Source organism: Salvelinus fontinalis, chromosome 12, assembly GCF_029448725.1.
Source record: "Salvelinus fontinalis isolate EN_2023a chromosome 12, ASM2944872v1, whole genome shotgun sequence".
NCBI lineage: Eukaryota > Metazoa > Chordata > Actinopteri > Salmoniformes > Salmonidae > Salvelinus > Salvelinus fontinalis.
Genome location: NC_074676.1, coordinates 48,483,965 through 48,498,492, shown reverse-complemented (window position 1 = coordinate 48,498,492; position 14,528 = coordinate 48,483,965). Strand labels below are relative to the sequence as shown.

Here is a 14,528-nt window from a genome sequence, read left to right as displayed (position 1 = left end):
CAAAGCAAGTGAAATAGATAATAAACAAAAGTGAAATAAACATTAACATTAAACATTATACAAAAGTTCCAAAAGAATGAAGACATTTCAAATGTCATATTATGTCTCCATATAGTGTTGTAAGGATGTGCAAATAGTTCAACTTCAAAAGGGAAAATAAATATGGGTTGTATTTACGATGGTGTTTGTTCTTCACTGGTTGCCCTTCTCTTGTGGCAACAGGTCACAAGATTGCACACTGTGGTATTTCACCCAATAGATATGGGAGTTTATCAAAATTGGATTTGTTTTGTAATTCTTTGTAGGTCTGTGTAATCTGAGGGAAATATGTGTATCTAATATGGTCATACATTTAGCAGGAGGTTAGGAAGTGCAGCTCAGTTTCCACCTCATTTTGTGGTAAGTGTGCACATTGCCTGTCTTCTCGTTCCTTAATTTTGGGTCAGTCACAGTGATCAGGTATTCTGCCACTGTGTAATCTCTGTTTAGGGCCAAATAACATTCAAGTTTGCACTGTTTTTTGGTTAATTCTTTCCCATGTGTCAAGTAATTAACTTTTTGTTTTCTCGTGATTTGGTTGGGTCTAATTGTGTTGCTGTCCTGGGGCTCTGTGGGGTCTGTTTGTGTTTGTGAACAGAGCCCCATCACCAGGGGACTCTTCTCCAGGTTAATCACTTTCTTTTAGGAGGTCGTAGAATTTAACAGCTTTTGTTAATTAGTGGGTATAGGCCTAATTCTGCTCTGCATACATTATTTGGTGTTGTACACAGAGGGTATTTTTGCAGAATTCGGCATGCAGAGTCTCAATTTGGTGTTTTTCCCATTTTGTGAATTCTTGGATGGTGAGCGGACCCCAGACCTCACACACATAAAGTGCAATGGGTTCTGTAACTGATTCAGGTAATTTTATGTCCTTTTTGATGGCATATAAGACCCTTCTTGCCTTGTCTCTCAGATCGTTCACAGCTTTGTGGAAGTTACCTGTGGCGGTGATGTTTAGGCCGAGGTATGTATAGTTTTTTGTGTACTCTATGGCAATGGTGTCTGGATATAATTGATATTTGTTGTCCTGGCTACTGGACTGTTTTTGGAACACCATTATTTGTGTCTTACTGAGATCCACTGTCAGGGCCCAAGTCTGACAGAATCTGTGCAGACGATCTAGGTTTTGTTGTAGGCCCTCCTTGGTTGGGGACAGAAGCACCAGATCATCTGTAAACAGTAGCCATTTGATTTCAGTAGGGTGGGGCCAGGTGCTGCAGACTGTTCTAGTGCCTTGCCAATTCATTGATATAAATGTTGAAGAGGGTGGGGCTCAAGCTGCATCCCTGTCTCACACCACAGCCCTGAGGAAAGAAATCTATGTGTTTATTTCCAATTTTAACTGCACACCTGTTGTTTGTGTACATCGATTATATAATGTTATAAGTTTTTTCCCCAGCACTGCTTTCCATCAATTTGTATAGCAGACCCTTTTGCCAAATTTAGTCAAAAGCCTTTTTGAAATAAAAAAAACATGAGAAAACGTTTGTTTTGTTTTGTTTGTTTGTCAATAATGGTGTGCAGGGTATGTACGTGATCTGTCATACGGTATTTTGGTAGTCAATAGTCAATTTGACATTTGTTCAGGAAATAGTTTTCACTGAGGAAATGTTGGAGTGTTGTTGATGATACTGCAGAGGATTTTTTCAGAGATTGCTGTTGACGCAGATTATTGGGGTCAAATTTGTCTCCACTTTTGTGGATTAGGGTGATCAGACCTTGTTCCTAACTATTGTGGAAGGTGCCAGAGGTGAGGATCATTTCAAAGAATAGTCTACTTAATTTGAGACTCACTGCCTCGATTCGGTCTTATGTAGCAAAATTTGAAATTGTGTTTTTTACATTGGATAAAAGTAGAGACTCGTAGCTAGAAAATGGTATATCATACACTGCAGTTGAGGAACAATGTAAAAGTAATTCTGCATTGAAAGTTGATAAACTTGTAACCCCACTTTTGAAAAAATGGCCCTTGAAGATTTGGTACACCTACTGGAGAGCTTTTCTTTGTCTTCACCCATTCTGTATCATTCACACCCTCTTAAGCCTTAGCTGCACCCATCTATTGAAGGATTCACGTGAGGCCATGTGCTAATATTGTATAAATATTTAATAATTATTAGATTATTCCTTCCCAGGCATCCTTGTCTAACTTGATGGGTCATGTGTTAAAAATGCTATTACCACCCCCCAACCACATCTAGCTAAGTGGATTGGTCACTATTGTCTGGACATGTACACATGTTAATGAAATACAATAGATGGTCATAATCACCCCCAGACACACCTGGCTAACTTGATGGGTCATGACATCATCAGTGGAGTATTTTGTTTAGACATGTAGCTAGCTAAACAATTTAGCATAATTCCCAACCCATACAATACTAGCAATACAAACGAATTGTCACAGCTAGCCACCATACATGAATCTGCAGGTAGCTTAAGCAAACTAACTAGGCAAAATGTTAGCTAGCTAACATTAGGCTATAAATAGCAATACAAATAGCTTTCTGATATACAAATAATATGACTACACAGATCATACACGTAACGTTAACTAAGGAGCCAGCAAGCTAACATTTTCTAGCTATCTAACATTACGCTTTAACTTGCAATGAAAATTACTGTATTTTGTCCTGTTGCTCATCCAATGTAATGGAAGAATCCAGTCGGTTCTGGTTGTCTTTAATAGCTGATTGTAACGGCTTTCGTCTTCCTCCTCTGACGAGTAGTAGTAGGAAGGATCGGAAGACCAATGCGCAGCGTGGTACGTATCCATGTTTATTAGAATACTTTTCAAGAATGAACAAAAACAATAAACTGACGAAAACCAACGAAGACACTACAGTCCCGAACTAGTGAACACAGAAAAACAGGAACACACGAACAGGAACAATCACCCACAAAACACACTACAAAACAGGCTACCTAAATATGGTTCCCAATCAGAGACAATGACTAACACCTGCCTCTGATTGAGAACCATATCAGGCCAAACAAGAAACCCCACATTAAAACATAGACTGCCCACCCCAACTCACGTCTCTCTCTCTCTCTCTCTCTCTCTCTCTCTCTCTCTCTCTCTCTCTCTCTCTCTCTCTCTCTCTCTGTCTCTCTGTCTCTCTGTCTCTCTGTCTCTCTGTCTCTCTGTCTCTCTGTCTGTCTCTCTGTCTCTCTGTCTCTCTGTCTCTCTGTCTCTCTGTCTCTCTGTCTCTCTGTCTCTCTGTCTCTCTGTCTCTCTGTCTCTCTGTCTCTCCCTGCCTTTGAAATAAAGAGTAGTATGGGGAGAGGTAGGTAAAAGAAGAGGGTGGAGACTGACCACCCTTGGATACTGAATGGGCTTTGGGAAGAGCATGCGGATCCCCTTTGAAAAACAGGTGGGGTTTGTCATGGACCTGAAATTTAGAGGGGTTTTTGTGGTCCCCTGTGGCTCCCTCAAGGCCACCATATATTTTTTTCCCCCAGTGTGTGCATGTGTGTGTGCAAGTCCTTGAGTTCACGCTATCAATGTCAGAGGAAGCAATAACCAATTACCTAACTACCCATCAATACTGGACCATGTTTGTGAACAGCAAGGGTCCTTACACAATAATAACCTTGAAGGCCCTGCTTCAGCATCACTCCCTCTTTCCTACATGCTCCCAGGCAGACACACATTATTGCTCCTCACAGATTAGATTATCTGGCAGAAAGAGTATCCATGCAATGTGTTTGCATGTGTGTGAGCGTGCATGACCGCATGACCGTATGCGTGCATGACCTCATGCACATCTGTTTAAACTGCTGTGCCAATACACATGCATGGGAGGGGGGATGAAATTACATTGCATTCTAAAGCAGCTAGCATTACTATAACTATAACCCCCCTCTGAACTGGCCAGGTCTCATTCCTGGACAGTATTACATAACCCCCCTCCCTCTCATTCCAGCTAGCTATACTATATAACCCCATTCTGGACGGGCCAGGTCTCATTCCAGCTAGCTATACTATATAACCCCCCTCTGGACAGGCCAGGTCTCATTCCAGCTATCTATACTACAACTATAAACCCCTCTGGATGGGCCAGGTCTCGTTCCAGCTCGGTTAACTATATAACCCCCCTCTGGTCGGGCCAGGTCTCATTCCAGCTAGCTATACTATATAACCACCCTCTGGTCAGGCCAGGTCTCATTCCAGCTAGCTATACTATATAACCACCCTCTGTTCAGGCCAGGTCTCATTCCAGCTAGCTTTACTATATTACCCCCCTCTGGACAGGCCAGGTCTCATTCCAGCTAGCTATACTACAACTATAAACCCACCTGGATGGGCCAGGTCTCATTCCAGCTAGCTTTACTATATAACCCCCCTCTGGACAGGTCAGGTCTCATTCCAGCTAGCTATACTACAACTATAAACCCCCCTGGATGGGCCAGGTCTCATTCCAGCTAGGTTTACTATATAACCCCCTTCTATTCGGGGCCAGGTCTCATTCCAGCTATCTTTACTATATAAGCCCCCTTCTGGACGGGCCATGTCTCATTCCAGCTAGCTATACTATATAACCCCATTCTGGACGGGCCAGGTCTCATTCCAGCTAGCTATACTACAACTATAAACCCCCCTGGATGGGCCAGGTCTCATTCCAGCTAGGTTTACTATATAACCCCCTTCTATTCGGGGCCAGGTCTCATTCCAGCTATCTATACTATATCACCCCCCTATGGACGTGTCGGGTCTCATTCCAGCTATCCATACTATATAACCCCCTTCTGGTCGGGCCAGGTCTCATTCCAGTTTGCTATACTATATAACCCCATTCTGGACGGACCAGGTCTCATTCCAGCTATCTTTACTATATAAGCCCCCTTCTGGACGGGCCATGTCTCATTCCAGTTAGCTATACTATATAACCCCATTCTGGACGGACCAGGTCTCATTCCAGTTAGCTACAGTATATTACATAACCCCCCTCTTGTCGGGCCAGGTCTCATTCCAGTTTGCTATACTATATAACACCCTTCTGGAAAGGCCAGGTCTCATTCCAGCTAGCTATACTATAACTATAACCCCCTCTGGTCGGGACAGATCTCATTCCAGCTCGGTTTACTATATAACCCCCCTCTGGTCAGTCCAGGTCTCATTCCAGCTTGCTATACTATATAACCCCCCTCTGGTCAGTCCAGGTCTCATTCCAGCTAGCTATACTATATAACCCCCCTCTGGTCGGGCCAGGTCTCATTCCAGCTAGCTATACTATATAACCCCCCTATGGTCGGGCCAGGTCTCATTCCAGCTTGCTATACAATATAACCCCCTTCTGGTCGGGCCAGGTCTCATTCCAGCTAGCTATACTATATAACCCCCCTCTGGTCAGGCTAGGTCTCATTCCAGCTATCTATACTATATAACCCCCCTATGGACGTGTCGGGTCTCATTCCAGCTAGCTATACTATATAACCCCCCTCTATTCGGGGCCAGGTCTCACTCCATCTATCTATACTATATAACCCCCATCTGGATAGGCCAGGTCTCATTCCAACTAGCTGTATAACTACATGTTCGTCGTCAGACCCACTGGCTCCAGGTCATCTACAAGGCTATGCTAGGTAAAGTGCCGCCTTATCTCAGTTCACTGGTCACGATGGCTACACCCACCCGTAGCACGCGCTTCAGCAGGTGTATCTCACTGATCATCCCTAAAGCCAAAACCTCATTTGGACGCCTTTCCCTCCAGTTCTCTGCTGCCTGCGACTGGAACGAATTGCAAAAATCTCTGAAGTTGGAGACTTTTATCTCCCTCAACAACTTTAAAAATCTGCTCTCCGAGCAGCTAACCGATCGCTGCAGCTGTACATAGTCCATCTGTAAACTACCCACCCAATTTACCTACCTCACCCCCATACTGCTTTTATTTATTTACTTTTCTGCTCTTTTGCACACCAGTATCTCTTCTTGCACATGATCATCTGATGATTTATCACTCCAGTGTTAATCTGCTAAATTGTAATTATTCGATTTATTGCCTACCTCCTCATGCCTTTTGCACACATTGTATATAGATTCTCTTTTTTCTACCATGTTATTGACTTGTTTATTGTTTACTCCATGTGTAACTCTGTGTTGTTGTCTGTTCACACTGCTATGCTTTATCTTGGCCAGGTCGCAGTTGCAAATGAGAACTTGTTCTCAACTAGCCTACCTGGTTAAATAAAGGTGAAATAAAAAATAAATAAAAAACTATAACCTCCCTCTAGACGTGCCAAGTCTCATTCCAGTTAGCTATACTATATAGCCCCCCTCGGGACGGGCCAGGTCTCATTCCAGATACCTATACTATATAAGCCCTCTTTGGTCGGGTCAGGTCTCATTCCAGCTTGCTATACTATATAACCCCCCTCTGGACGGGCCAGGTCTCATTCCAGCTAGCTATACTGTAACTATAACCCCTCTCTGCACGGCCCAGTCTCATTCCAGGAAGCCTGTAGACCAGGGGTGGGCAATTCCAGTCATCGGGGGCCTGATTGGCGTCACAGTTTTTCCCCATGCCCAGCTAACACACCTGACTCCAATCATTCCCTAATCTTGATCTTCAGTTTAGAATGCAATTTGCTTAATCGTGCTTCTACACCTGCATTGCTTGCTGTTTGGGGTTTTAGGCTGTGTTTCTGTACAGCACTTTGAGATATCAGCTGATGTAAGAAGGGCTTTATAAATCAATTTGATTTGATTTGATTCATCATCTTTGTTTGCTAGGGATGGAGAAAAAGTGTGACACCAATCAGGCCCCGAGGACTGGAGTTTCACAGCCCTGCTGTCCTTGAGAGGACCTGGGCTAGTCTACATGTGAAGACAAAGGCCAGGCATTGAGAGGGATCGCCTAGGTAGGGCTTTCTAGGAAAAGCCTTGGAACGCGGGTGAGGGGTTAGGAGAGAGAGGAAAGGGAAAGGTGGAGAGGTGGAGAGGGATGGAAAAAAGAGGGGGTGCACAGTGTCTCCCTGCATTTAGGAAAGTTTTTACAATTGGTCCCTTGTGAGCCCTTGTGGCTTTGTGTGTACGTGTGTGTGTGTGTGTGTGTGTACGTGTGTGTGTGGGTTTAGTTTTTCTATTCTGAAGTCCTCACAAGGATAGTAAAACATGGACAATTTAGACAAGTAGGGCCATTTCGCAGGTCCCCACAAGGAAAAAAGCTTTTTTAGGCTAAGGAGGTTAGGGTTACGGTTAGGGGGTTGGGGTTAAGGTTAAGGTTAGGCTTAGTTTAAGGGTTAGGGTAAGGGTTAGGGGTAAGGGAAAATAGGATGTTGATTGGGAAACAATTGTTTGGTCCCCACAAAGATAGTAAAACAAACGTGTGTGTGTGTGTGGTCCCGTAGGTCCCGTGTGGCTCAGTTGGTAGAGCATGGCGCTTGCAACGCCAGGGTTGTGGGTTCGATTCCCACGGGGGACCAGTACAAAAAAAGTATGAATGTATGTACTTGTAAGTCGCTCTGGATAAGAGCGTCTGCTAAATGACTTAAATGTAATGTAAATGTGTGTGTGTGTGTGTGTGTGGGTGTGTGTGTGTGTGTGTGTGTACGTGTGTGTGTGTGTGTGTGTGTGTGTGTGTGTGGGTACGTGTGTGTGTGTGTGTGTGTGTGTGTGTGTGGGTACGTGTGTGTGTGTGTGTGTGTGTGTGTGTGTGTGTGTGTGTGTGTGTGTGTGTGTGTGTGTGTGTGTGTGTGTGTGTGTGTGTGTGTGTGGGGGTACGTGTGTGTGTGTGTGTGGGTGTGTGTGTGTGTGTGTGTGTGTGTGGGTGTGTGTGTACGTGTGTGTGTGTGTGGGTACGTGTGTGTGTGTGTGTGTGTGTGTGTGTGTGGGGGTACGTGTGTGTGTGCATGTTCATGTGCAAGCATGCACCCATAGTATTGTATTCCTCTCTTTACCCTTGTTTTGAAACCATGTGTTACCTTGCTTTGACCCTGATTTTTTTTTTGATACAATGCTTTTAAGCTTTGGCTGTATATAGTAACTGTATCCTGTGCCCTGGTCATAATTCATTTTTAGGTCTTGTTTTCAGACTTCTTAGAAAGAATTGAAAGAATTTGTAGTAGCTGTCCTGTGTTCTACTTTTATTTTTTATTTCACCTTTATTTAACCAGGTAGGCCAGTTGAGAACAAGTTCTCATTTACTACTGCGACCTGGCCAAGATAAAGCAAAGCAGTGCGACAAAAACAACAACACAGAGTTACACATAAACAAACGTCGATAACACAAAATAAAATAAAATAATAGAAAAATCTATGTACAGTGTGTGCAAATGTAGAAGCGTAGGGAGGTAAGGACATAAATAGGCCAAAGAGGCGAAAATAATTACAATTTAGCATTAATACCGGAGTGAAATACGTACAGATGATGATAGTTGAACAGTTTTTAACAAATTAATTTCTTAAAAAATGAAGGAGAAGCGAGAGAGCGAGAGAGAGAAAGAGAGATATTGTTATGCTGATGAAGGAGGACCCAAAAGCGACGAAATAGAAACAGAGTCTTTATTCCAGTCTTAGACAAAAACGATACTCCTGATATATCTAAGGTAAAAACAAAACAGGAAAACTGAAATCCTCTCGTCAGTAGAGATGAACGACTGGAGACGCGACCACTAGACACCTGCTCACACGCAGCATCTGATGAAGGCAAAAACACGATAGGGCGGAACAAGGACACAGAACAGCAAACATCAAACAAGAATCCGACAAAGACAGAAGCAGAAAACAGAGGGAGAAATAGGGACTCAAATCAGAGGGCAAAATAGGGGACAGGTGTGAAAGAGTAAATGAGGTCGTTAGGAGAAAGAGAAACAGCTGGGAGCAGGAACGGAACGATAGAGAGAGAGAGCGGGGGAGGGAGAGAGGGAGGAGGAGAGAGAGGAATAGAAAGAGGGAAAGAACCTAATAAGACCAGCAGAGGGAAGCACAGGGACAAGACATGAAGATCAAAGACAAAACATGACAGTACCCCCCCACTCACCAAGCGCCTCCTGGCGCACTCGAGGAGGAACCCTGGCGGCGACGAAGGAAATCATCAATCAACGAACGGTCCAGCACGTCCCGAGATGGAACCCAACTCCTCTCCTCAGGACCGAAACCCTCCCCATCCACTAAGTACTGTTGACCACGTCCCTGAGAACGCATGTCCATGATCCTCCGTTCCTTGTAAATAGGTGCGCCCTCGACAAGGACGGGAGGGGGGGAGGGAAGACGAACGGGGGCGCGAAGAAAAGGCTTGACACAAGAGACATGGAAGACAGGGTGGACGCGACGAAGATGTCGCGGAAGAAGCAGTCGCACAGCGACTGGATTAACGACCTGAGAGACACGAAACGGACCAATGAACCGCGGAGTCAACTTGCGAGAAGCTGTCGTAAGGGAAAGGTTTCGAGTGGAAAGCCACACTCTCTGACCGCGACAATACCTAGGACTCTTAATCCTACGTTTATTGGCGGCTCTCACAGTCCTCCCCGCAGACGAAGGCAGACCGGTACTAAAGTCTAAGGCGATCTGAGACCATGGTCGAGAAGGAATGGGAAGCGGTCTAAGACGACCGGCATGAGGAGAGTTACCTGACTTAGTCTGCGCGCAGTCCGGACAAGCAGCCACGAAACGGCGCGTGTCCCGCTCCTGAGTAGGCCACCAAAACCGCTGGCGAATAGAAGCAAGCGTACCCCGAACGCCGGGGTGACCAGCTAACTTGGCAGAATGAGCCCACTGAAGAACAGCCAGACGAATAGAGACAGGAACGAACAGAAGGTTACTAGGACAAGCGCGCGGCGACGCAGTGTGAGTGAGTGCTTGCTTTACCTGTCTCTCAATTCCCCAGACAGTCAACCCGACAACACGCCCTTCAGGGAGAATCCCCTCGGGTTCCGATGGCGACAATCGATGAGAAAAGTAAGCGCAGGGATGGACCTTATCGTCAGACTGGAAGCGCTGGGACAGAATGGCTCCCACGCCCACCTCTGAAGCGTCAACCTCGACAATGAATTGTTTAGTGACGTCAGGAGTAACAAGGATAGGGGCGGATGTAACACGCTTCTTGAGGAGATCAAAAGCTCCCTGGGCGGAACCAGACCACTTAAAGCAAGACTTGACAGAAGTCAGAGCTGTGAGAGGAGCAGCCACTTGACCGAAATTACGAATGAAACGCCGATAGAAATTAGCGAAACCGAGAAAGCGCTGTAACTCGACACGTGACTTAGGAACAGGCCAATCGCTGACATCCTGGACCTTAGCGGGATCCATCTGAATGCCTTCAGCAGACAGATAATCATCGAGAGCCTTACGTTCGGAAGCCGACAGAGAGAATAATCTACCCCGAGGAGAAGTGGTCCCCGGATGGAGATCAATACAACAATCATACGACCGGTGAGGAGGAAGAGAGTTGGCTCTGGACCGACTGAAGACCGTGCGCAGATCATGATGTTCCTCCGGCACTCCTGTCACATCACCAGGCTCCTCCTGAGTAGAGGGGACAGAAGAAACAGGAGGAATAGCAGACATTAAACACTTCACATGACAAGAAACGTTCCAGGATAGGATAGAATTACTAGACCAATTAATAGAAGGATTATGACATACTAGCCAGGGATGACCCAAAACAACAGGTGTAACAGGTGAACAAAAAATCAAAAAAGAAATGGTCTCACTGTGGTTACCAGATACTGTGAGGGTTAAAGGTAGTGTCTCATATCTGATACTGGGGAGAGAACTACCATCTAAGGCGAACATGGGTGTGATCCTCCCTAACTCTCTGAGAGGAATGTCATGTTTCCGAGCCCATGCTTCGTCCATAAAACAACCCTCAGCCCCAGAGTCTATCAAGGCACTGCAGGAAGCAGCCGACCCGGTCCAGCGTAGATGGACCGACAAGGTAGTACAGGAACTTGATGGAGAGACCTGAGTAGTAGCGCTCACCAGTAGCCCTCCGCTTACTGATGATCTCTGACCTTTAACTGGACATGACATGACAAAATGTCCAGCAGAACCGCAATAGAAGCAAAGGCGGTTGGTGATTCTCCGTTCCCTCTCCTTAGTCGAGATGTGAACACCTCCCAGCTGCATGGGCTCAGTCTCTGAGCCGATGGAAGGAGATGGTCGAGATGCGGAGAAGGGAAGCCCCGCTGACGCGAGCTCTCTTCCCCGAGCTCGGTGACGAAGATCTACCCGTCGTTCTATGCGGATGGCGAGTGCAATCAACGAGTCCACGCTGGAAGGAACCTCCCGGGAGAGAATCTCATCCTTAACCTCAGCGTGGAGTCCCTCCAGAAAACGAGCGAGCAACGCCGGCTCGTTCCAGTCACTGGATGCAGCAAGAGTACGAAACTCTATAGAGTAATCCGTTATGGATCGATCACCTTGACATAGGGAAGCCAGACCCCTGGAAGCCTCCTTCCCAAAAACTGAACGATCAAAGACCCGTATCATCTCCTCCTTAAAGTTCTGATAAACGTCAGAACACTCAGCCCTTGCCTCCCAGATAGCTGTGCCCCACTCCCGAGCCCGCCCAGTAAGGAGTGATATGACGTAAGCGATCCGAGCTCTCTCTCCAGAGTATGTGTTGGGCTGGAGAGAGAACACAATATCACACTGGGTGAGAAAGGAGCGACACTCAGTGGGCTGTCCAGAGTAACATGGTGGATTATTAACCCTGGGTTCCGGAGACTCGGAAGACCAGGAAGTAGCTTGTGGTACGAGACGAAGACTCTGAAACTGTCCTGAGAGATCGGAAACCTGAGCGGCCAGGGTCTCAACGGCCTGACGAGCAGCAGACAATTCCTGCTCGTGTCTGCCGAGCATAGCTCCCTGGAACTTGACGGTAGTGTAGAGAGAATCCGTAGTCGCTGGGTCCATTCTTGGTCGGATTCTTCTGTTATGCTGATGAAGGAGGACCCAAAAGCGACGAAATAGAAACAGAGTCTTTATTCCAGTCTTAGACAAAAACGATACTCCTGATATATCTAAGGTAAAAACAAAACAGGAAAACTGAAATCCTCTCGTCAGTAGAGATGAACGACTGGAGACGCGACCACTAGACACCTGCTCACACGCAGCATCTGATGAAGGCAAAAACACGATAGGGCGGAACAAGGACACAGAACAGCAAACATCAAACAAGAATCCGACAAAGACAGAAGCAGAAAACAGAGGGAGAAATAGGGACTCAAATCAGAGGGCAAAATAGGGGACAGGTGTGAAAGAGTAAATGAGGTCGTTAGGAGAAAGAGAAACAGCTGGGAGCAGGAACGGAACGATAGAGAGAGAGAGCGGGGGAGGGAGAGAGGGAGGAGGAGAGAGAGGAATAGAAAGAGGGAAAGAACCTAATAAGACCAGCAGAGGGAAGCACAGGGACAAGACATGAAGATCAAAGACAAAACATGACAGATATTTCATTATTATTTTCACTTTCACTTACTTAGCTATCAAATGCAGCTAGCTAGCTGGCTATGAATATCCAACACAACACTGGAACTCTTCAAATTCAAGGTAAGCTTTTGGTTTTACAAATGTATTGCCTGCTGGTGTAACTGCTAAACTGCTTACTGACTGTGCACGGCAACGTTACCGCATGATTGTAGCGGGTTTACTAACGTATTCGTTCTATACACTATCTTGACTATGATGTTCCTTTAGCTAATATGGTGACAACGATGTAGAGTGTGTAGTTGTTCTGTTATGGTTTGGCTCTAAAGTTTTTTTTGCCTGGTCATTACAGCTGATGTGTTGTGTATTGAAGTCCATAAGCGAAGGGAAAAGGTGAGAGGAGGAGAGCGCATAGATTTTTTATTCACCTTTATTTAACCAGGTCGGCCAGTTGAGAACAAGTTCTCATTTACAACTGTGACCTGGCCAAGATAAAGCAAAGCAGTGCGACAAAAACAACAACACAGAGTTACACATAAACAAACGTCGATAACACAAAATAAAAATCTATGTAGAGTGTGTGCAAATGTAGAAGATTAGGGAGGTAAGGCAATGAATAGGCCATAGAGGCAAAATAATTACAATTTAGCATTAACAATGGAGTGATAGATGAGAAGATGATGATGTGCAAGTAGAGATACTAGGGTGCAAAAGAGCAAGACGGTAAGTAATAATGTGGGGATGAGATTTATTTTTTATTTTTTTATTTCACCTTTATTTAAACAGGTAGGCAAGTTGAGAACAAGTTCTCAATTACAATTGCGACCTGGCCAAGATAAAGCAAAGCAGTTCGACACATACAACAACACATAGTTACACATGGAGTAAAACAAACATACAGTCAATAATACAGTGAAAAATAAGTCTATATACAATGTGAGCAAGTGAGGTGAGATAAGGGAGGTGAAGGCAAACAAAATATATATAAATACAAATATAAAAAAAGGCCATGGTGGCAAAGTAAATACAATATAGCAAGTAAAAAACACTGGAATGGTTGGTTTGCAGTGGAATAAAGTGCAAAGTAGAGATAGAAATAATGGGGTGCAAAGGAGCAAAATAAATAAATAAATACAGTAGGTAAAGAGGTAGTTGTTTGGGCTAAATTATAGATGGGCTATGTACAGGTGCAGTAATCTATGAGCTGCTCTGACAGCTGGTGCTTAAAGCTAGTGAGGGAGATAAGTGTTTCCAGTTTCAGAGATTTTTGTAGTTCGTTCCAGTCATTGGCAGTAGAGAACTGGAAGGAGAGGCGGCCAAAGGAAGAATTGGTTTTGGGGGTGACCAGAGAGATATACCTGCTGGAGCGCGTGCTACAGGTAGGTGCTGCTATGGTGACCAGCGAGCTGAGATAAGGGGGGACTTTACCTAGCAGGGTTTTGTAGATGACCTGGAGCCAGTGGGTTTGGCGACGAGTATGAAGCGAGGGCCAGCCAACGAGAGTGTACAGGTCGCAGTGGTGGGTAGTATGGGGCTTTGGTGACAAAACGGATGGCACTGTGATAGACTGCATCCAGTTTATTGAGTAGGGCTTTGGAGGCTATTTTGTAAATGACATCACCGAAGTCGAGGATTGGTAGGATGGTCAGTTTTACAAGGGTATGTTTGGCAGCATGAGTGAAGGATGCTTTGTTGCGGAATAGGAAGCCAATTCTAGATTTATCTTTGGATTGGAAATGTTTGATGTGAGTAGTGATGTAGTGATGTTGGACAGGCGGTCAGGTGCAGGCAGCGATCGGTTGAAGAGCATGCATTTAGTTTTACTTGTATTTAAGAGCAATTGGAGGCCACGGAAGGAGAGTTGTATGGCATTGAAGCTCGCCTGGAGGGTTGTTAACACAGTGTCAAAAGAAGGGCCAGAAGTATACAGAATAGTGTCGTCTGCGTAGAGGTGGATCAGAGACTCACCAGCAGCAAGAGCGACATCATTGATGTATACAGAGAAGAGAGTCGGTCCAAGAATTGAACCCTGTGGCACCCACATAGAGACTGCCAGAGGTCCGGACAACAGACCCTCTGATTTGACACACTGAACTCGATCAGAGAAGTAGTTGGT

The 14,528-nt window shown here is 45.3% G+C and overlaps 1 non-coding gene across 1 annotated transcript; it reads left to right on the top strand.

Moving 5' to 3' along the window:
* Positions 1-7,391: 7,391 nt before the first annotated feature.
* Positions 7,392-7,467, top strand: trnaa-ugc (transfer RNA alanine (anticodon UGC)). Its single transcript has one exon. It is a non-coding gene; the product is annotated as a tRNA-Ala (tRNA).
* Positions 7,468-14,528: the final 7,061 nt, after the last annotated feature.